Source organism: Canis lupus, chromosome 16 (genome assembly GCF_011100685.1).
Source record: "Canis lupus familiaris isolate Mischka breed German Shepherd chromosome 16, alternate assembly UU_Cfam_GSD_1.0, whole genome shotgun sequence".
Lineage (NCBI taxonomy): Eukaryota > Metazoa > Chordata > Mammalia > Carnivora > Canidae > Canis > Canis lupus.
Window position 1 is genome coordinate 42,404,627 of NC_049237.1, and position 22,819 is coordinate 42,427,445.

A 22,819-nucleotide genomic window follows, 5' to 3' on the forward strand; every position below is an offset into this window, starting at 1 on the left:
ATTTGTAAATGTGGGAAAAAAATCATCATTCAAGGAATATTTGGGGATTATTCATTCCTTCAGGTTGATTCAAATACCCTAACCCAGCTATAGTTTTCTCTCTGCTCCCTTGACTGTCCCTTCCTGTGTTCTCTCTCTCTTTTTCTAAAGGTTTTATTTATTCATGAGAGACACAGAGAGAGGCAGAGACACAGGTAGACGCAGGCTTCCCACAGGGAGCTTGATGTGGGACTCGATCCTAGGACGCTGGGATCATGCTCTGAGCTGAAGGCAGACACTCATCACTGAGCCACCCAGGAGTCCCTCCTCTGTGTTCTTATAGATTTTATACTACCTTATTTATACTGATCATATTGTATTTTTACCACATCCCATTTAATTTAATTTAATTTAATTTAATTTAATTTAATTTACTTACTTTTTTAGAGGGAGCGGACAGCCAGAGGGATAAGGAAAGAAATCTCAAGCAGACTCCCTGCTAAATGTGGAGCCCCAGGTGGGGCTCCATCTCATGACCCTGAGATCAGGATCTGAGCCAAAATGAAGAGTTGGATGCTTAACCCACTGAGCCACCCAGGTGCCTCAAGCACATTCCATTTTAATGGCCATTATGTCTCTCTCCATCCACTAGACTGATTTTCTTGGGGGGGGGGGGATCTACATTTCATTATCATTATTTTTGTATCCTTAGAACAATTACCCTGGGAAGGGACAAAAATGAGCGCTTTGCTGAGAACAGCATGGTATGGTCAGAGTGTAAGCTTTGGGCTCAGATTTATGTTTACACTTCATTGATTTTTTTTTAAAGATTTTATTTATTTATTCATGCAAGACACAAAGAGAGAGAGGTAGAGACATAGGGAGAGGGAGAAGCAGGCTCCCTGTGGGTAGCCCCATGTGGGACTCAATCCCAGGACTCTGGGACCATGCCTTGAGCCAAAGGCAGACACTCAACCACTGAGCCACCCAGGCATCCCTACATATCAACTTAGACAAGAGTTGAGAATTAGGCAAAAAACATTTTTGAGACTTGTTTTTCACCACTGAAAAAGGAGAATAATGGTTTATACCATACACAGTTGAAAAAAGAATTAGAAGAGATAATGTGTGTTACTGCAAAGATGAGGGCCACTATCACGATCTCTGATTTTCTCTGAGCCCTCAGTGTGACTCAGAAATCCTGTTTCCCTAATAGCACCTCTTTTTCTATTCCCTACAGCAGTCCTATATCTTCACCTGTCCACTGATTATTTACAGCCAGGTGACATGTATACATGTAAAATTAATGTGTCTAAGGTTGACCTCATTATCCTAAACTTGTTCTGCTTCTTGTGTCCTCCAGCTAAGTAAATGTCTATCCACTCTATGACCTGGGCATTTGTTCGTGATTTCTTCCTCCTCTTTTCTCTCCAGACCTAATTAACCACTAAGCCTTGTCAATTCATCCACTCTCTTCCCTTTACCCACTTCTACTACCCTAGTCCATAGTGTCAACATTCTTTCCTTGTTCTCCATGATAATCTGTAAATGGTTATCCTGCTTCCACAGTTGTGTCCCCTTCCCATCAGTTCATGTTTACAACACACAAATGTGAAAACTTCTAGACCATCCATGTTTGGGCTGTGTGCATCTACATGACCTTTGTGTTTCCTTGTCACGGCACCAATTGTGATGTATTAGGACACAGGTTTGTTTGTAATTTTTCCTCTCCTGTGAGCTCTCTGATGGAGGAGAATCATGTTTGCCCTGACAGCACTGTATTGCAAGCACAGTAGACCATAGGGATGCCATAAACATTTATTGAAGGAATCAAGGAACAAGGTAATTAGCCCAGCTACTAGAATATGGTAACTATTCTCTTTTTCATACTTTTTATTTTCATTCCTTTTTCTTTTTTTCCTTCTACTTATCATAGTTATTGAATATAATTGCCATCATTATTATCATCATCACCATGATAATTATAATAATCAATCATCACCTAATATCACCTCTACAATAGCCCAGAATAGCTAGAGACAGCTGTAACCAGGTTGGTAGGCTAACAGAAAAGGCTGCTGGAGCACTGCGGAAAGGCATTCAGAAGACATTAGGGGGAAAAGAGGGCATTCAGGACTCTCCTCTGACCCCTTGTTCTTTTATTTATTTATTTTTTTGAAGGCTTCTTTTGGAAGAGAGTAGCAGGTACTCTTCTCATACTGATCCCCCTGGAGCATCAGCCTGATGGCTCCTGGTGGAAACAGGAACGTGGACCACATCTCTGGTGGCCTAACCATGGGGCTCCAGCTAGTTTGCCTACAAGGCCAGGGTTTTGAATCAATTAGATGAACTTCATTCTTCATTTATTGTACACTGGTTCTCATTTTTTCTCTCTTTCAGTGTCTTCTTGCTCTCTTTGTCCGTAAGGACCCAGTACTCCCATGCCTGGAAATGTTTAAGTCTATGCCCTTAGATACAGAGATTAAATGAAAAAAGATTAGGCAACTTGCTAAAAGTCACATACAATTAGCCATTTGCACAATGGAGGCTAGATTTTGGGTTTTCTGAATTTCAGGCTAGTCTTTTCTGCTATATTTATTTGCTAGATGAAGATTCACTAGCTGAAATGCATAAACGAGTTTCGAAAGTAGCAAAGTGGGACTGTGTGTGAGTGTATGAGCAACGTGTATATGTGTTCTGTAGGTAAGCAAGTATCTTTTGTTGTTTATTCCCTTCTTGTTGTCTGCCACCATCATTACCCTCTTCATATTCTCTTTCATTTTCCTCTTATCTTCCACTTCAGTTGCTCCATTCTGTGCCTATATTCTTCTTTCTCCATAAATTGCTCCCTTTCTAATGTCCTCTTCACTCCTCCCCAAATTCTTATATCCTTCATCCTTTACCTTCTTATTTCTCCTTTCCCTGATAGCTTTGAAGGTTCAGTGGGTCCTTAAAAAATATAAAATGCTAGATTTTTAAGGGACATTAAAGGTATGTAATTTTGATTAATTTATACTATAGCCAGTTTTATAAGGACTATTTGATGGCCAATGAGCCTTTGAAAAGTCTTAAAGATTGTTTTTTTTTTCTTTCCTGAAATGGTAACATTACATTTTTTGAGTAAAACTATCCCAAACACTTGAAGACCAAATTTTTCTTGGGAGTTCTATTTCTTTGCTCACAAAAAGGTCGCTTTGCCTGTCTTTGTGTTATGGAAGCTACATGAAACTAATCCTCCGAAAACTGTGAAGCAGGAGAAAACTGTTTCATATGTATCTATGTCCAGTCCTTGAGGGACAGTGGCAGGTTTGGGAGGGCAAGAATGTGAACACAGATTAAATTAAGAGAGAGAGACAAACCATGAGAGATTCCTAACTCTGGGAAACAAACAAAGGGTTGCCGAAGGGGATGTGGGGGGAGCGAATGGGGTAACTGGGTGACAGACACTAAGGAGGGCACTTGATGAGATGAGCACTGGGTGTTATACTATGTTGGTATATTAAATTTAAATAAAAAATTAAAAGAGAAAGAAAGAAAGAAAGAAAGAAAGAAAGAAAGAAAGAAAGAAAGAAAGAAAGAAAGAAGAAGGAAGGAAGAAGATTGTTGTCAAGATAGAGTCTGATAATGGCAGGAATCTGGAAAGGCAAGATTGCTGGATGAAGGGAAATTTAAGGCTTGGCCCAAGGGCTTGGGACCTTTGCTGACCAACGGGCAGAGATTAAGGCTGGTGAGCTGTGAGGCAGGCTCTGGTGCTGAGTCCAAGGTCAGCTATGAGTAAGGCTTCTTTCTCTGCTGGCATACTGGAGCTCTCTTGCTGTCCCTTCTACATGGACAATTCATGTCTCCTCTATCTCTCATGGTAGAACTAACTTCCTAAAGGGCCATCCTTATTCAAACAGAATCTGAACATGAATAAAAATATCTGAGTCCTTGTTTATGGTGGATCATGTGTTGTCAACGATATATGGCTATATGTCCAAGGAAATCAGTGCTTCAGCTCCTCATGTTCTCTCTCTCCTTTTTTTTTTTTTCTAGATTCTATCTATTTATTCAAGAGAGACATAGAGAGGCAGAGACATGCATAGAAGGAGAAGCAAGCTTCCCAACAAGGAGCCTAATGCGGAACTTGATCCTGGGACTCCAGGATTGTGACCCAAGCCAAAGGCAGATGCTCAACTACTGAGCCGCCCAGATGCCCCCCTCATGTTCTCTTTTAGCAATCCATCTTCTGTGGTCCAGCACTTTCTGGGAGTGAAGAGGAAGGAGAGTGATAAGCACTGTCTATCTAGGGTTCCTCTTGGCAAGAGATTAAGGTACTGAGCTTAGTGAAATATCCGAACATCTGAATTCAAGGATACCTGGTTGTGTGTACATAACCTATGCATGCCTCATACATCTCCTGTCTGGAGAGTCTGGACTGCAGGTTTTTCTGTGGTTTCCATTTATAGAGATTACACAAATTTTGGAGGCAGATTGCTCTGCCACTTTTTAACTTTGTCATCTGGGACACATTACTTCAGCTCTCTGTTTCGTAGTGTCTTCAACTTTAAAATTGGGATAATAATAATGAATTAAGTACATGTTACTATTAGCTATTATATTTATCATGTTTATACCTGTGGGTGTGGTTATGGGTCCAGGTTGACATAGGGAAGATAGACTTTGTGGAGTATTGAATACAGTTTGAGACTATTGGGAAAATAATGTTTTCAGGTCTATATGGTAAATTAGGTAGATTAAATTAATGAACTAATCTGTGGCAGGTTAAGGCTGAGGACATCTTCTCTCCTTTTACTGCATTGTCCTGTACTACAGAGGCTGCAGATTCCAAAAGTACATTTCTGAGACATCTTTCTGCCTAGAACCTTAATCAGTTGACCTTATGATTTGGACTTTCTCAGTAAGGTTTGGAAGGCAGAAATGAGAAGGAGGCAGTCACCCTGCTGGCAAGTCTGGTAGTAGAGAGACTTTTTTCTGTAGCCTTGTTTGAGTCTGATCACTAGCTCCAAGTGCGTATTGAATGGCACTTGCTTTTTCAGTTCCTAACTTTCCTGATTGGGCTGCTTCCCCTGGATGACCAATTCTGCAGGGGTTTCTGGGAGTGCATCCTGGAGACTCAGTGCTGTACTCCTCCTCTCAATGTTGTTCACGCTCAGTGTCCTATATCACACTCTTTCTGCTGATTGGTTGTGGTTTGTGCTTTCTAAGCCTTAATTTTAGTCTAGAGAAGTGCAAAGGAAAGAGCAATGTTATTTGATTTTCCAATGCTGGAAGAGCACAGCTATTAATTTTATGGTCTCATTTGATGCTGTACCTGCAAGTACGTTCCTAGGATTCTTCATTTATCAGCTTGGGCTATGAAGACTATCTTAGCCCTTGTAAGATAGATAGATATTTTCTATATTTATTCATATTTTTCTCAAGTTGACTACAAGAGGGAAATCTGACTATCAATCATGGTATTATTAAGACATATAATTATGTGATGGGACTTGGGTGTCAGGTAATAAGTCATCTTAGCATGGGAAGATTACGGTCTAATTGTTCTGCTGAAACAGTATATGGTGTTTACTATTTTACAGTTGCAATATTCAGTGAATTGAAGGGATTTATAGTATGGTAATGAAGGAATTACTTAAGTTGGGACCATGTTTTTATTTTCATATTTTGATAAGATATCAACTTACGTTTTGAGGGATGGGAAAGAGATTCCGCTAGAAGGGTTAAGTGAGTAGATGCCCATGGTTGAAAATCTAGCTAAGGATTAAAATACTAGATAATATTTGAACAACAACTCTTGCTGTGGGGTTCCTATGTAATAGAACAAGGTGGGCACAGCTGTGCTGATTTGTTGCAGGGTTGAGTAAGATTATCCACGATGACTCTGAAGAGGGTTCTCTCTCCATAGTATATGTCAGTGGTAGCTTGGAGTTGTTCAAATGTACAAGCTAAACAGTTAAGCACATGTCTTTGTATTTTCAAAATCTAGGCTCAGTGGAAGTGCTTACATAGAATAAAACCCATCCCCTCAGATGCAAAAAACTAACTACTGGTCCAAGGGGAGGGAAGGGATTGAAGATAGGGAAATGTGGTATTAGAATATCTTCACAAATTGAGGTCCAAGGTCTTGTGGGTCTCCTTGGTGAAATGGTAATGAGTATCTACAAGTGAGTAGAAGGCCAAGAATTTTAGTCATACACATTGAGTTTGTGTGGGAGTTGCCAGGACCCAGCTTAACTGAGTCTGTTTCTGTTTAGTTTAGTTTGTTTGCTTTGTTTTTTAGATTCCTCATATAAGTGAAATCTTATGGTATTTATTTTTCTCTGTCTGACTTATTTCACTTAGCATGATACTCTATAGGTCCATCTATGCTGTTGTGAATAGCAAGGTTTTATTTACATGGCTGAGTAACAGTCCATTGTGTGTGTGTGTGTGTGTGTGTGTGTGTGTGTATCTTTTTGAATTCATGTTTTCATCTTAGGGGGTAGATACTCAAAAATGGAATTGCTGGATTATATGGTACTTCTATTTTAAAATTTTGAGGAATCTCCATAGGCTTTCCATGGTGCTACGCAAATTTATATTTCCACCAATAGTACATGGAGCTTCCCTTTTCTCTATATCCTTGCTAAGTCTGGTTATTTCTTGTGTTTTTTATTTTATCCATTTTGGCAGGTGTGAGATAGTACCTCCTTGTAGTTTTAATCTGTATTTCCCTGATGATAAGTGATGTTGAGCATCATGTGCCTATGGGCTATCTGTATGTCTTTTTTTGAACAATGTCTATTCAGGTCCTCTGTCCAATTTTTAAAGATTTTATTATTTATTCATGAGAGACAGAAAGAGAGAGGCAGAGACGTAGGCAGAGGGAGAAGCAGGCTCCCAATGGGGAGCCCAATGTGGGACTTCGATCCCAGGACCCTGGAATCACGACCTGAGCTTAAGGCAGAAGCTCAACCTCTGAGCCACCCAGGTGCCCTTCTGCCCACTTTTTAATTAGTTTGTTGTTGTTGTTTTGAGCTGTATGAGTTCTTTATATATATTCTTCATATATATTGGATATTAACCCCATATCAGATACACTATTTACAACTATCTCCTCCTATTCAGTAGGTTCCATTTTTGTTTTGTCGATGATTTACTTCACTGCACAAAAGCTTTGTAGTTTTATGTAGTCCAATTTGTTTATTTTTGCTTTTGTTGCCTTTGTCTGAGGAGACATATCCAAAAAAGTATGGATAACACTTCATGTCAGAGAGTTTACTGCTTATGTTTTCTTATAGGAATTTTAAGATTTCAGGTCTTACATTTAAGCCTTTAGTCAATTTTAAGTTTATTTTTGTATTTACTGTAAGAAAGTGGTCCAATTTCATTCTTTTCCAGGTAGCTATCCAGTTTTCCAGTACTTTTATTGAAGAAATTTCTTTTCAGTGTATTTCTTGCCTCCTTTATTATAAATTAATTGACCATATAAATGTGGGCTTATTTCTCTATGTATTCTTTTCCAATGATCTTTGTATGTTTTTGTGCCAGTATCATACTGTTTTGATTACTATAGCTTTGTTGTATAGTTTGAAATCTGGCAGGTTTGGCAGATGGTACCTCCAAACCTCCAGGAGGTACCTCCTAGGTTTGTTCTTTCTCAAGATTGCTTTGGCTATTCAAGGTCTTTTGTGGTTCCATAACAATTTTAGGAATATTTATCGTAGTTCTATGAAAAATGTCATTGGTATTCTGATATGGATTGCATTAAATCTGTAGGTTGCTTTGGGTAGTATGGACATTTTAACAACATCACGTCTTCTAATTAATTAGCTTTGTATTTTTTTCCCACTTATCTGTGCTATCTCCAATTTCTTTCATCCATGTTTTCTAGTTTTCAGAGTACAGGTCTTTTACCACCTTTGTTATATTTATTCTTAAGTATTTTGTTCTTTTCGGTACAATTGTATATAAGATTGTTTTCTTAAATTCTCTTTCTTATAGCTCATTATTAGGGAAACAAAACAGATTTCTATATGTTGATTTTTTTTAATCTTGCACTTTTACTGAATTCATTTATTCTAAGTTTTTTTGGTGGAGTCTTTAGGGCTTTTTATATATCTGCAAATAGAGTTTTACTTCTTTCTTACCAATTTCAATGTCTTTTATTTTTTTCTTGCCTAGTTGCTGAAGCTAGGACTTTCAATGCTTCATTGAACTAAAGTGGTGAAATTGGACATCTTTGTCTTGTTATTAATCTTAGAGGAAATCTTTTAGCTTTTACCCGTTGAGTATGATGTTAGTGTTGGTCATATATGGCCTTTATTATGTTGAGGAATATTCCCTCTCTACACATTTTGTTGAGAGTTTTGGAATGGATTTTGAATTTTGTCAAATACTTTTTCTGAACCTATTGAGATAATTATATGATTTTTATCCTTTGTTTTGTTAAAGTGGTGTACCATGTTGATTGATATGCAGATGTTAAACCATCCTTGCATCCCTGGAATGAGTCTCACTTGGTGATAGCATATGATTCCTTTAATGTATTCTGAATTTGGTTTGATGATATATTTTTGAGTATTTTTGCATCTATGTTCATCAGTGATAATGGCCTATAATTTTCTTTCTTTCTTTCTTCTTTCTTTCTTCGTTCTTTCTTTCTTTCTGTCTGTAGTACCTGGGCGGAGGCGGGAGGGATGTGAGGCTGATGGGAGGGAGGAGTTATGACCTTCCTTGCAGGACTTACCTTCTTCTTCCTAGTCTTTTTCTTTTCTTTTCTTTTTTTCTTTCTTTTCTTTTCCTTTCTTTCTTTCTTTCTTTCTTTCTTTCTTTCTTTCTTTCTTTCTTCTTTCTTTATTTCTTTTCTTCTTTCTTCTTCCTTTTTTTGTAGTATCTTTGTCCAGTTTTGTTATCAGGGTATACTGGCCTTGCAAAATGAGTTTGGAAGTATTCCTTCCTCTTCAACTTTATGGGAATAAGCTGAGAAGGGTAGATACTAACTCTTTAAATGCTTGGTAGAATTCACCTGTGAAGCCATCTGGACCTTGACTTTTATTTGTTGGGAGTTTTTTGATTACTGATTTAATTTCATTACTAGTGATCATTCTATTCAGATTTTTATTTTTTTTTATTATTCAGTCTTAGAAAATTGTACATTTTTAGAAAGTTATACGTTTCTTCTAGGTTATCTAATTTCTGTAGTATTGGCTGTAATTTTTCTTTCATATCTGATTTTATTTATTTGGGCTTTCTCGCTTTTTCTAGATGAGTCAAGCTGAAGTTTTGTTAAGATCTATAAAGAACTTCTTAAACTCAACACCAAAGAAACAAACAATCCAATCATGAAATGGGCAAAAGACATGAACAGAAATCTCACAGAGGAAGACATAGACATGGCCAACATGCACATGAGAAAATGCTCTGCATCACTTGCCATCAGGGAAATACAAATTTTTTAAATCTTTTCAAAGAACCAGGTCTTAGTTTCATTGATCTTTCCTATTTTTTGTGTTTGTTTTATTTATTTTCACTCTGATCTTTATGCTTTCTTCCTTTTAAATTTGGTTTAAAAACCAAGTTTGTTAGTCCTTATTTACCAGTTCCTTTACCAGTGTAAATTTAGATTGTTTATTTGGGAATTTTCTTATTTCTTGAGATAGGCCAAATCATGAAAATTTCCCTCTTAGAACTGTTTTTGCTGCAAAATTTTGGAAAATTTTATTTTCATTTTCAGTTGTCTCAATGTATTTTTAAATTTTTCTTTGATTTCTTCATTGACCCATTGGTTATATGTTGTTTAGTTTTCATGCATTTGTGTTTTCCCCAGTTTTTTTCTTGCTATTGATTTTTGTTTCATATTGTTGTGGTTGGAAAAAATGGTTGATATGATTTCAGTCTACTTTAGTGTATTGAGAGATGTTCTGTGGTCTAACATATGATGTATCCTAGAGGATATTTCATGTGCATTCACAAAGAATGTATTCTGTATATTTAGATGGGGTGTTCTTCATGTTTCTCTTAAGTCTATCAGTCTAATGTGTTGTTTAAGGTCAATGCTTCCGTATTGATTTTCTCTTTGGAGAAAATCTATTGATCTATTGATGTATGTATCTATTGATGTAAGTTAGGTATAGAAGTCCCCTAGTATTATTGTATTGCTCTCTATTTCTCCCTTTACTTTTGTTATTAATTACTTTATATATTTAGGTGCTTCCATGTTGTATGCATAAAAGTTAAAACTGTCTTCCAGCTCACTTATCTGTGCTCCTATTTCATCTATTCTGCTGTTGAACCCCTCTAGGATATGATTCAGTTCAATTATAACTTCTGTTTGCTACTTTCTTATATTTTTTATCTTGTGTAGAACTTCTTGGTTATTCATCTGTTCTTCAAAACCAGTGAGCATTTTTATGACCATTACTTTCAACTCTTTATCAGACAGGTTGCTTATCTCACTTCATTAAGGTCTTTTTCTGGGGATTTGCCTTGTTCTTTGGTTTGGAACATAGTGCTCTGTCTCCTCATTTTGCCTTTCTCTCTGTGTTTGTCCATTTATATTAGGTGAAACAATCATCTCCCTCAGTTTTGAAGGAGCAGTCTTATGTAGAAGCTGTTCTGTATGGCCCAGAAATGCAATCTCCCTTGTCACTAGAGCCAGGAATTCTATGGGAATCTTTCAAATGGGCTCATGTGCCCACTGGGCTGTAATAGGGCTGCAGTGACTACACTGGGTAGATGGCACTTGGTGTGCTTATCTGTTCTGGTTATGGCTTGGGTGCTAGGCAGGAATGGCATGGTGCAGAGTGCTCAACCAGCCCAGATATGGTATGGGGGTACAGAGCATGCCTTCTAGTACTAGCAGGCTAGAAGGAAGATTCCAAAGTGGCACTTATTCGTTCTATCACCAACAAGGTAGGATGAGATGCAACAATGGCGTCTGCCAGTATTTTTTTCCCTTATAAAGATGTATTTATTTGTTTAATTTTAGAGAGAGGAGTGGGGGGGAGTGGGGAGAATCTCAAGCAGACTCTGCCCTGAGCACAGAGCCTGATGCAGGGTTCAATCTCACTACCGTGAAATCATGACCTGAGCAGAAACTGAGAGTTTGGACACTTAACCAACTGAGCCACTCAGGTGCCCCTACTACTTTTATCCTTATATAAGTCCCTACAGGTTCCTGTCCCTTTGGCAGCCAATTTAAAATGAGTTAGTGGGTTTCTTTTGATTGTGGTCTAGGTGCTTTTAAGTCTGTTTATTTTGCACTGTGTCTCAGGGTGAGTGGGTTTGTATGTAAGCCCTTTAAGGGTGGGGTCTTTATTCTTTGTGGTTCTCCTGATATTAATCCTGTTGAGTTTTAAAACCAGACATATTGAGGGCTTGTCTTTTCAGAACAGGCCACCAGTGTGAGGTGCCTTATTGGACCATAATCCCTTTGCCCCTTAAGGGGGAGTTCCATATTTTGGGATCTCTCCCAATTGCAGGGTCACCACACCATGTCTGGAGGAAGATCCTGGGTAAGGCTGTCTCTGCCTCTTCCATCCTTCTTGATGAGTCTCTTTTGTCTTTTGTTGTGGGGGCTGTTAACCTAGTTCTTAGGTCCTTTTCAGAGTAAGATTATTGTATGTAGCTATAAATTTTTTGTGTCTATAGGAGAAGGTGAGTTTAAGGTCTTCCTTTGATGCCATTTTGAACCCCTTACTATCTCATTTGTATATTTGATCTTCTCAAAAGACTAGACTTTCATTTTCCTGTTGGAGTGGAAATCTAGACATCTGTTTTTAGATAGGCTTCTAAACATTCGTCCACCTTCACCTCCACTTTGGAGCTATATGGTTCCCCAGATCTCTAAGGGTATTGCAATTTTAATCAAATTGTTGATTGGCTTTCTTTACTACTGACTGAGGAGTTGTCTCTCTTTGGTCCATCAATCAATTACCACATGACCCTCTGCTTTCCAGCTCTGGTCTTTTCCATCCTTGTAGGTCTTGGCCCTGAAAAGTTCCTGTACTGATGTTTTTTTTTTTATTTTTTATTTTTTAATTTATTTTTATTTTTTTATTTTTATTTATTTATGATAGTCACACACACACACACACAGAGAGAGAGGCAGAGACACAGGCAGAGGGAGAAGCAGGCTCCATGACACAGGCAGAGGGAGAAGCAGGCTCCATGCACCAGGAGCCCGACGTGGGATTCGATCCCGGGTCTCCAGGATCGCGCCCTGGGGCAAAGGCAGGCGCCAAACCACTGCGCCACCCAGGGATCCCCTGTACTGTTTTAGTGGAATTTTGAAAGAGAATGAAATTAGGTATGTGGAATCTTAGTTTCTTTCCTAAGGCTGTTTCTTGGTCCTGAAAGGAGGTAGCTACATCTCCCATTCAGAAAGCCTCCCTTCTGTCCTGGAGAATGTGGGATTTGGTGGCCTATGGGCTAGTGAAGAATCAGATTTTTATTCATAGCTGTATTGTTCTCTGAGACTCAGTCTGCCTTATGGGGTCAAGACTAGTTTTCCAACAACAGGGCCCCAATGCTGAATCTTGTCACTGTCATCGTCGACTTCTTCTTCTTCTTCTTCTTCTTCTTCTTCTTCTTCTTCTTCTTCTGTATCCATCCTTTATTCTATGACCATGTGCAACCCTAGTTAGTCCCCTATCTCAGATAACCTGAATTGAATGCTTGCTTCCCTGAGGTTCCCAGAGCTTATTTTCTGGAGAACTTAAATGGGGCTAGAACTCCTAGAAATTTTTCTATGCCACTATCATATTTACCATTCTTTTACTTCCTCTCCAGATGATGGGTTACCTACTTTACTAGATATTTTTCAAAGACTAATAAAGCTGTAAAATGCATTATACCTTAAAACCTATTTGCTTTCAAGCACTAACTTTCTTACACCTATAGTTCAAAGAGTAATAAAGGTGAAATATTCAGGCAGTATTTTTGACAGAGAGTTTCTTCTTTAGCATCTGTTTATGTAAAGCCACCCTAGGAGAACATTTTAAAATCTTTGTTCTCATTTGAGACCTAATCTAGCTAATTCTATTGGGAGTAAAGTAAGGTAAGAGTACAGAGTTTTTGTGTTCCAAAGAGAAGATGCTGCTTTGACAATTTGGTTCTGCAGGGTTTCAATGTACTGATATTCCAATCTTGCAGAAATCAACAAGATTTCATGGAATTTGAAGTCAATTGAAAGACAGTCTGTTGGAATCATTTCATGAATTCAAAGCATTCAGAGAAAAAATGTTTGCTTAGCTACGGTGATTGAGAAATTGAAGGAAGCTAGAGTAGTATGTCATGCTTGGTTATGTGCTGCTCTGATGCCAGTTCAGAGTAAAAGCTGAACTTTGTTTTTGAAAGCCACCATGGAAAGTGGAAACATTGACTGTGGATTGCTGAGTGGTGGAGTATTATTTTCTTTTTCAGAAATAGAAGCATCCTTGCTTTAGTGGGCAAGGGAGATAGCATCAATCCTTACTATTGTAATAGAGCTCAGTTGCTTTCTTTTTTTTAATTTTGAAAGAGTAAATATTTAAATAGGTAATACAGAAAAATTATTGCCAGTTTTCTTCCATGGGCCATGGTTAGGAGTTAAAAGAGAGAGGCAGAATTTGCATATGGAGAAAAAAATATTATAGGAATTATATGTAATTCTTTTAAAGTAAGGACATTGAAATTCTTGATTTGCAATTGGCCAAATTGAGCAAACTTTTCTCTGAAAAGCCATTTTAAGAGAAAAAAATTATGAATTTTCTTAAGCCCTGTGATTAGAGTGTAATATGTATTTATGTTCCCCCCAGGCGCCACACAATAAAAATGGTTAAAACCTTTAGTCCTTTTAGTAGTTCACAGTTTTATTGCCAAAGTTATTTTGTAGATTTTATGCTTAAAGCAAGGTCAGTGTATTGCACTGTATAAATTATTCTAAGTAATTGCTCAGTTATTTTATAGCTTAGTCACAGGATTTTTTCATTATTAAACGTAGCCTTTCCTTTAAAGTTAGGATGAGAAGGGCAATATAAATCACAGGGCAGCTTGCCATTGGGGGCTTTAGTTTTACCTGTGATAAGGGTTTAATAACAATCTGGCCCAGACACCAGTTCCCTCTCAATTACCTTTCCACATGGGCATTAGTTCACACTGTTTATTAAAAACTCCCCTTGTAGTTTTTAAATGGAGTGTTTCAGATTAATGGCCCCCATGGAGTTTAACTTCATTGCACTTCATTAAAGCTAGATTGTACAAAAGGTTACTTCAATTAAATCCAGAACGCGACCTTAAATCTGTATAGATTTTTTCAGAAAATGTGATAAAATTGCTCTGCCAATCCTTTGAGATTAACAAGGCAACATCCCTTTCAGTAACTGAAGTGAAAAACTTGTGAGCCTGTTCTGAATTTTCATATTGCTATACATTTGGATTTTACAAAATTAGAAATCAATCCATGGAAAGAGTCTGGAGTTATAAATGGATCAAGTTACTGGAGAACAGACCCACCACGTGGGACTAGAGAGTTTGTGAAACCTTTAGTTATGCTTGAATAGATGCTGTAAGTCTGGTACTTTAGAAAAAAATATTTTTGTTTCCCACGTAATAAAAATATTTTTCTAAATAGCTTGGCTTGTGTCTTCCAGCACAGAAAGCAATATAAAATTCTCTGAGAGGTTTTTCTCCCTTGGCTATTCCAAACTGTAAAGCATAGCTTGTGGCAGTTCCTAACCATTGTTTCCTCTGAAAATTCATGGTAATTGGAAGCATTAATTACCCATCCTACACCCTGAGAATGTAGCCTCATTATCTTGAGGCGATGTGTGAATGGATGCTCATTAACACCATAAGTCAATAGCTCAATTTTATCTTTTTGTGGGTTTCAGATGACTCTGTGAAACCAGCCCAGATCTATTTTCTCCTCTTTTTGGATAGATGAGATGTGAAAGTAGTACAGTCTCTCAATCAGTAGTTGTATCGTGCTTATAATTTTAAGAACTCTTATATTATAAATAATTTTAAAAATGCTATTGATTTTTACTCTTAAAAGAAGTTAAATTGAAAATTACTAAATGATACTGTTATTCTTAGTCCTTGTATGTCAGAGCTATGGAATTTCTTCCTATACCTGAATTTGTATTTTTGTTGTTCTGTTGTTTTTAGCTAGTATCTTTTGCTTTTCATCTAGTTTTTGTCCACTTTCTATGACTAAAAGTGGCACTTACAAAGGGGATGCAAAATAATCTAAGCATTTATTCAAATATCTCACATATATATCTGACAATATTCACAGCCCACTTATGCACAGTCAGTACTAACCAAAGAGAGAAGAGGTGATGTTATCTGAGGAAAATGACACAAAAACACTTTGACTGGATATACTCACATATAAGTAACTTCTTTGGGTGAAGACACTGAAGCACTGAGTTTAAATATGATATTGTATGAAGGGTGGCTGAGCCATTAAATGATTACCACTAATTAACAAGTTAGTTTATTAAACTAGCATGTTACCCATTTGGACCCTCAGGGAATAATCAGAGAATGGATATATTATATTTTGACTTAAAGAAATTGGAAAGTAGGGAACATGGGCTACTATAAAAAGAAAAGCCCCACCTTGGAGTCACAGTGGGATAAGGATTTCTGGGCAACCAGAAGAGAGCATGAGGACCGCGAACACCAGATATTTGAAGTGCTAAAATAAGGGATAGGAATTTGAAGTGAGCTAAAAGCAAACTTTTTTATTTTAGAATTTGGTTTTGGGCCATCCTTACATACTGTAGGTTGGCTGTTCTCAAAGCGTGGTTTGGAGAACCTTGAAAATTTGTGGATCCAGGAAGTCAAAAATTTCACAATAATATCTAGAGCTCCTTTGCTCTTTTCACTCTTGTTCTCTTCCAAATATACAGAGTCATGTTACTATAACAGACTGACTAGAGAAGCGGATGGGAGGATTTAGATGACTTCTACTAAGCAAGATTAAAGAAATGTGAAAAATTTGAAAATAATGAGTTCCTCTAACTACTCTCCTTTTGTTTTGGAAGATATTTTTCATAAAAATATGTTGCTTATGTTAATATATATTAAATTTATTATTGTTATAAACGGAATTAATAAGTATTTCAAAAATTATTAGTTTTAACTATTAATTTTGATTTTAATATAGTAAATACCAGTAAGTAGAAATTAAATAAACAAAAGCTCTTTGAAGTATTTAACTTTTGAGTTGAATGGACTTCTTTTTTTATTTTTATTTTTTAGAGAAAGAGAGGTAGGGAAAAGGGCAGAGGGAGAGGGAGAGGGAATTTTAAGCAAGCTCCATGACCAGTACAGAGCCTGATGCAGGGCTTGATCTCATGATACTGGATCATGACCTGAGCTGAAATCAAGAGTCTGATGTTCAACCCACTGAGCCACCCAGGTACCCCACATGTAATGGGCTTCTGATCAAAATGTTTATGAGATATTCTTCTAGGTGATGAATAGACTCCTCCATACTATAGTTTGTCCTATCAAGAACTGTGTATGGAATGCTGGCACTTGGAATTTTGAAGTCCTGGAAATATCTTTATGCACGTACTTCTCCAAATATGGGGGGCGGAGGAGGGCAGAAAACATTTGCTAAATGGCTTTCTTTTATCACTAGAGTAAATACAAAGAAAGATGTTTGTGACTGTGGGGATGGTAGGGAATAAGTAAGAAATAGGAGAATTAAAAAGATTTTGAGTGTGTTAAACAGGCTTACTCCTCATTTTCTTTTGGTGTAATAATTAGAATATTTAGCCACTGAAAAGATTTTAGAGTGAAATATCAATTTGTATCAGACTTAATTAAAATTGAAAAAGAATATTTGGAAATATAATGTCTCAAATGAGTATGGATGAGCAGTTACAAGTTGTGACCTGCCAGTTGAGAACTGGAAATAATTGGGATTCCTTGCATTGCTATGAGGCATGGAGGTGGGCATTGTGTAGTGATGTGCTGAGTGACTAGAGCAAACAGCAAATGGAGCAAAGCCAGCTCATAAAATGGATAATTAGAATTTAGCAGTACTATTGAGAAAAATTTTGCCATATGATTAAGCTGCCCAATTCAACTGACTAGACGAGTGGCTTTACTTTCAGGTAGGAATCAGTTGGAAAATCCCACTGAAGGACTGTGATTGCTTTGGTTGGGATCATATGCCCAATCCTTGATCAGTGAGCAGAAACCAGGTGGAGTATGATTACATCAACTTCCACTATGTCTGTACAGGATGGAGAGGCAGAGGAAATCGTTCTCCCCATGAAGTGATGTCTTATTTGCAGAATAAAGGAGAAGCACAGGGTAGAAAACAAGCAAACAACTTTAGTCAAGTCCTAAATAACTTTGCAATTGGATTCTTATAATAATTTCTTTCACTGGTCTTTCCCCTTTAGTTATTCCCATCATTGCCAGATCAATAATCAATCTAAACCCATTAAATCATAACAACTTTGAAATTTATATGCTGTACGTTAGATCTCCTGGACTATTTATCTACTGGTTCCAAGTTTGTACCTTTAAACAATGTCTCCCCAATTCCCTCATCCCTATTTGCCATCATTCTACTGTTTTTATGAGTTCAGCTTGCTAGATTCCACGCGTAAGTGATACAAAATTCTTGGAGAGTGATCTTAATTTTCTTGTTTCCAAGTGGTTAGAAGAACATTTTATTGTTTTCCTGGCAACAATTACTATTTGACCTTCACAACAATCCTGTTAGGCGGATAGGGCAAATGAATCATACCCAATAAATAGATAAGGAAATTGGGGCTTAAAGCATTAGAAAATTTGTCCAAATTCACACATAGTGATTAAATAAACCAGTATTCAAATTAAGATATTCTTAATTCAGGCTTGCCTGTTGAAGATCATTTCTTTACATCAACTAGAACACATGGCAAAGTGCTGGTATTACAGGTGCTGAATGTGTATTTATTTGAAAATGAATGAAAATACTTCTATGTAAACAAAGTGAAACAACTTATTAGTACCATGAGGCAACATTCACTAGGAAAGAATAGGATACAGACTTTTTGTTCCTCACTGATAACTCTGTCAAGCTACTAAACTAATTTCAGTTTTATGATTTGGAAAATGAGCATCATAATTCTTCTTGATGTGAATTAAGGTGTGACTGGACCATGAAGATTCAAGAGAGTTTATTGGAATGGTCATGAGTCATAGTCATAGGGATGAGAGTTTAGGAAGATAAAAAGCAGGAAGATTAGGATCACAACCAAGGCTTTCAAGGTCATACCGTTATAATGGAGGTGAGAACCTTGGATAGATCCCTGATCTACAGCAACTATAATTGTTAGAAAACCTTCCAGGTTAACATCTTTTATTTACATTTAGGCTTTCCTGGGTGAGCTCTCACCCAGTTAGAATCCTGTGGTGTTGGTATTAATTTCTGAGTTTGGAGGAAGAGCATATCAATGAGGTACTCATTTGCAAATATTAGAAACCAATTTTGGCTAATTTAAGTTTAAATTCATTAGAAGTGATATTAGAAGAATCAGTTACAAGTCTTGAGAACCATACTCAAAATATCCAGGAGCCCAGTGAAACCAGGAAGCTTTGAATAGCTGCTTCCTTGATGCCGCTGTGCTATCAATGCCACTGTTACAATGGCTACAATCCTCCTAGCTTTGCATCACTTTCTCAAGATCCTAGGCCTGGGCAGAAGCTCTGATTGGTCAAGCCTTGGTTATGTGCCTCTGCTCAGCTCCTGGGAGCAAAGAGATCAGATGTCTGCTCTCTCTTTGACTTCTGTAATGGGAAACGTTCCAATTAGAAAATGTGGGCACTGCTTTTTAAGTTTTATTTATTTTGACTATTCTTTTCTCTGGACTTCAAAAATTCCCACTCTTTTAAAAGCTGGGTGGGCTCTGGAGTCAGCCTTGACCTTTGTCTTTCTATTTCTTACCACTGACTACCTACCAGGTTATAAAAGTTGTAGCTAAGGTTCATTGAGTTTGGCAAAAATCCAATGGTTACAACTCAGTTTTGGTCTTAGTGCTCTGCTTACTTTCCAGGTCTCTGGTTTGACTTAGGTTTATAATTCTTAATATTTTTTACTTTCTTGCCAGCTCACCAGTGTACTTTAAAAAGGTTTAAAGATATTGTGCCTATTATATTACCAGTATGCCTATCTAGTATTTCTATAACCATACACAGAGAAATAGGAGTTAGGACTAGTTCTTTGTAATTGCTGTGTTAAAAAGAATAAAAATATGTGTATGGGAGATAGTGAAAAAAATGATTCCTGGATGTGAAAGAAGGAGGAGGGAATATATTTAAATAAACATGTTCAGGTGATGAATCAATCAACAGGGCCAAAGGGCTATTAATCAATGCACAGTAGACAGAGCCTAATATATACATCATGACATACTTTATTTGAAGTATTTATTGTGAGCCTGGTATTTCTTCAATTTACGTACTTCTTTATAGAATATTATCCCAGGTACACATAGACTTGTGAGATGAAAGAAGCAGATGGTAAAAATCTGAATACAACAACCATATCAAACCAATAGTATGCATTGGAGTTTAGTGCCATTTATGGAATCAGCTTCTGGCTGAATTCTCAGCATATCTCAGCTCTGAGGCCTAAGTAAACCCCCCAGGTAGATCTTCATGAAGAGAGCCATGCTGAAGTCAAAATGGGAGTCCTAAAGTTAACTTTCTTTAATGACAACTAGAAGATCAATGGGAAGAAATTGTTTCTATTCCTATAAGCGGTAGGATTGAATTTGGTCACCTTTCACTAAGTTAAAAAAGTCTAGTTAATGGAGTGTATTGATGAAGAAAAACATAATTACACATGTTGTTAAATTGTTCTGAACCTGCCATAATGGCTTCAGAGGAACCCTTGACTCAACTCCCATCTCTAATTCGCCTGTTGAATATGTCAATGTAGGCATGCTCTCTTGTGTAAGCCTGAACTGCCACACAAACTCTTCATGCCTCTGTTTCCCTCATACTGTATTTTGTAAACTTGTCGTGAGACTTAAAGTATTCATAAACTTTTAGATATTATGTAGAATACCTAATTGATGCTAATTGATACAATACATTGATTCTAATGTAGGATTAATTTTTCATAGTTCTGCCACTTAAATTATATGATCAACTTGAGCAGTACACAACATATAGTATTAAATTGCACTGTTGAAGCTGCCAAAGGTCAAATAAATACCTTTCCTCCTGTAATACGTGCAATCATGTTTCATTTAACCAGCGATATGGGAACATATAAATGACTTTTTCAGGTTATTGAAAGTTACCCCCTAAAGAACTTTAACTTTTTCAAATTTTAACTTGTTTGAATGAAAAGATTGAAGAATTGCATGGCTCACCTCCTGAATTTAAAGATAAAAAGCATAAAGATTAATCAAATCCATGTTGCCATCACACAGATGTTCCTTTTATAAATATAGAATATTGAATACAATTTAAAATTTATAAAATTACCTCCTATTATTAGCATAAACACTATTATTACAGCCTTCGGTGTGATGAAGTATACAAAGAAGATTGTGGAGTACGTGGATGAATCAAAATTTTATTTACATGCTTGTAGAAAATATGGAAAACATAAAGAAGAAAGTAAAAATGACCTCACTAGGTCACTAGAACCTCACTAGGCAGACATAATCATTAATTCTTAATAAATTAATATGTTATTGTCTATATGCTTTTCTAGTACTTTCTTAACTTTTTAACATATCGTGAACATTTTCTCATAGCCTTTGATTGTCTTAATTGACTTACATTCTAATGATCACAGAATATTCTATTGTATGGTGGTATCTTTATTTTCTTTTTTTTTAAGATTTTATTTATTTATTCATGAGAGATACAGAGAGAGAGAGAGGCAGGCAGAGATACAGGCAGAGGGAGAAGCAGGCTCCATGCAGGGAGCCCGATGTGGGACTTGATCCCGGGTCTCCAGGATAACACCCTGGGCCGAAGGCAGGTGCCAAACCGCTGAGCCACCCAGGGATCCCCTATTTTCTTAATCTCCCATTGGTCGACATTTATATTTTCCCAGTATTTAGCTATTGTAACCAATGCTGTAGTGAATATCTCTGTGCATGAATCGCAATGGACATCTTAATCAATTAACATATTCAGCAAGACTTCATGGAGCACTGACAACATGTTGGGCAATATTCCAGGTGTTTGGGATACAAAAGAGAATAAGCCTTGCCCTCGTAGAATTTGTATTCTAGTAGGTGGAGACTGACAATTAAAGCTGTAACCCATTGTAACTACTTTCAGATGATAGTGATGTTTTGTGAAGCAGTGATTCACAAATTTTTTGTTGTCAGGATTCCTTTACATACCTTAAAATTATTGAGGACTCGTAAGAGCTTTTGCTTTTATGGGTTATAACTATCTATATTTATTATATTAGAAATTAAACTGAGAAATTAAAAAACTTTATTAACCCATTTAAAAATGATGAGCCCAATATACTTTAAAATACTATTTTTATAAAAATAACTATATTTTCCAAAAAATCAGTGAGAAAAATTGTTTTACATTTTTGTAGAATTTTTTAATGTTTGAGTAATAGATGGCAGCTGGATCACATATCTTTCTACATGTAGTCTGTTGTGATAAATTGTTTTAATTGTATAAGAGAAAACTCAGCCTCATATAGATATATAATTAGAAAAAGGAGTATTTTAATAACTTTTTCACCTATTTATGGACATTCTTCTTTGATAATTCACCAAAGCTTGACTAGTAAAAGCTTCTTAAAAGTTAATTACAATATAGAATCTGAAGTTATATCGATAAACTTTCATCCTATTATATTAAAACTCACTGTTGTGTCTTGAATGTTGAATGGATTTGTTATACATGCATGATTTTGTAATATTACATATTAGTCATTTTGAAAATATTGGTTATGACTTATGCATATCTTCCAAATATTGTTCCACTTTAAAATATAATACTCCAAATCACATTCATTTCTCTCATCACCAATATCATTAGAAAAGTCTTGAAGTATCAGAAGCTTTCATGCTGGAAATGTATTGTTGGCAATAAACACTCTCCTTGAAGTCACAGACCCACTTCATTTAATTTTTGTGAACATGTGTTTGAAATTCTCAAGTCTGAACAACAATAGTTTATCTGCCATTCTTTCAACTAAAAATGTTTCCTTGGAAAACACTGGCTAGCCAAGTTCACAATTCAGACAGTCACACAATGATTTTCTTTAAGGCAATTATCTTAATTAAATGTGCAACAGAAGTGCTTTGTGTTTCTTATTTCATTACATAGAATATTAAAATAACCTTACACAAGGATTGAATTTGATAAAATTGATAATGTATGTTGCATCCTTAAGGCAATCCCTAAGTTCTTCTGAACATGTTTTCCTAATATGAGTGCTTGGAGGTGAAAATACAATGACTATTAGCAGAGTTTGCCATTTTCTTCCTTGATTTGTGCTAAGTTACCAGCAGTTTACCTGCCATTGCTATTGTAACATCAGTATAAATGTCAACACTGGGAAAAGCAAATGTGTCTTTATATTATTATGAAATAATAGTACTTGCCTAACCCATAAAGGTTCTCGGGGACATCCATGGGTTGGTGGGACCCACACTGAACATTGCTGTTCTGAAGAGCAGCCATAGAGTATAGAGTACCTCTTCCTTCCAAGAAAGGTTTTTTTTTTTTTTTAAGATCAAGAGAAGCAGTTATTCAAGCATTTGATTTAACTTTCATAGCTCTAACACTAAAAAGAGTTTTTGATAATTATCTCTGTTGGAGTTTAAAAAACAAAATATGCAATAATGAATATTTAAAAGAATAAGTG

General features: G+C 36.5%; 1 long non-coding RNA gene across 1 annotated transcript; it reads left to right on the forward strand.

Annotated features, from left to right (window-relative positions):
• The first annotated feature begins 1,716 nt into the window (after window positions 1-1,716).
• Window positions 1,717-9,370, forward strand: LOC111090335. Its single transcript, XR_005371110.1, has 3 exons — window positions 1,717-1,821; window positions 4,015-4,292; window positions 9,229-9,370. It is a non-coding gene; the product is annotated as an uncharacterized LOC111090335 (long non-coding RNA).
• The last annotated feature ends 13,449 nt before the right edge of the window (window positions 9,371-22,819 follow it).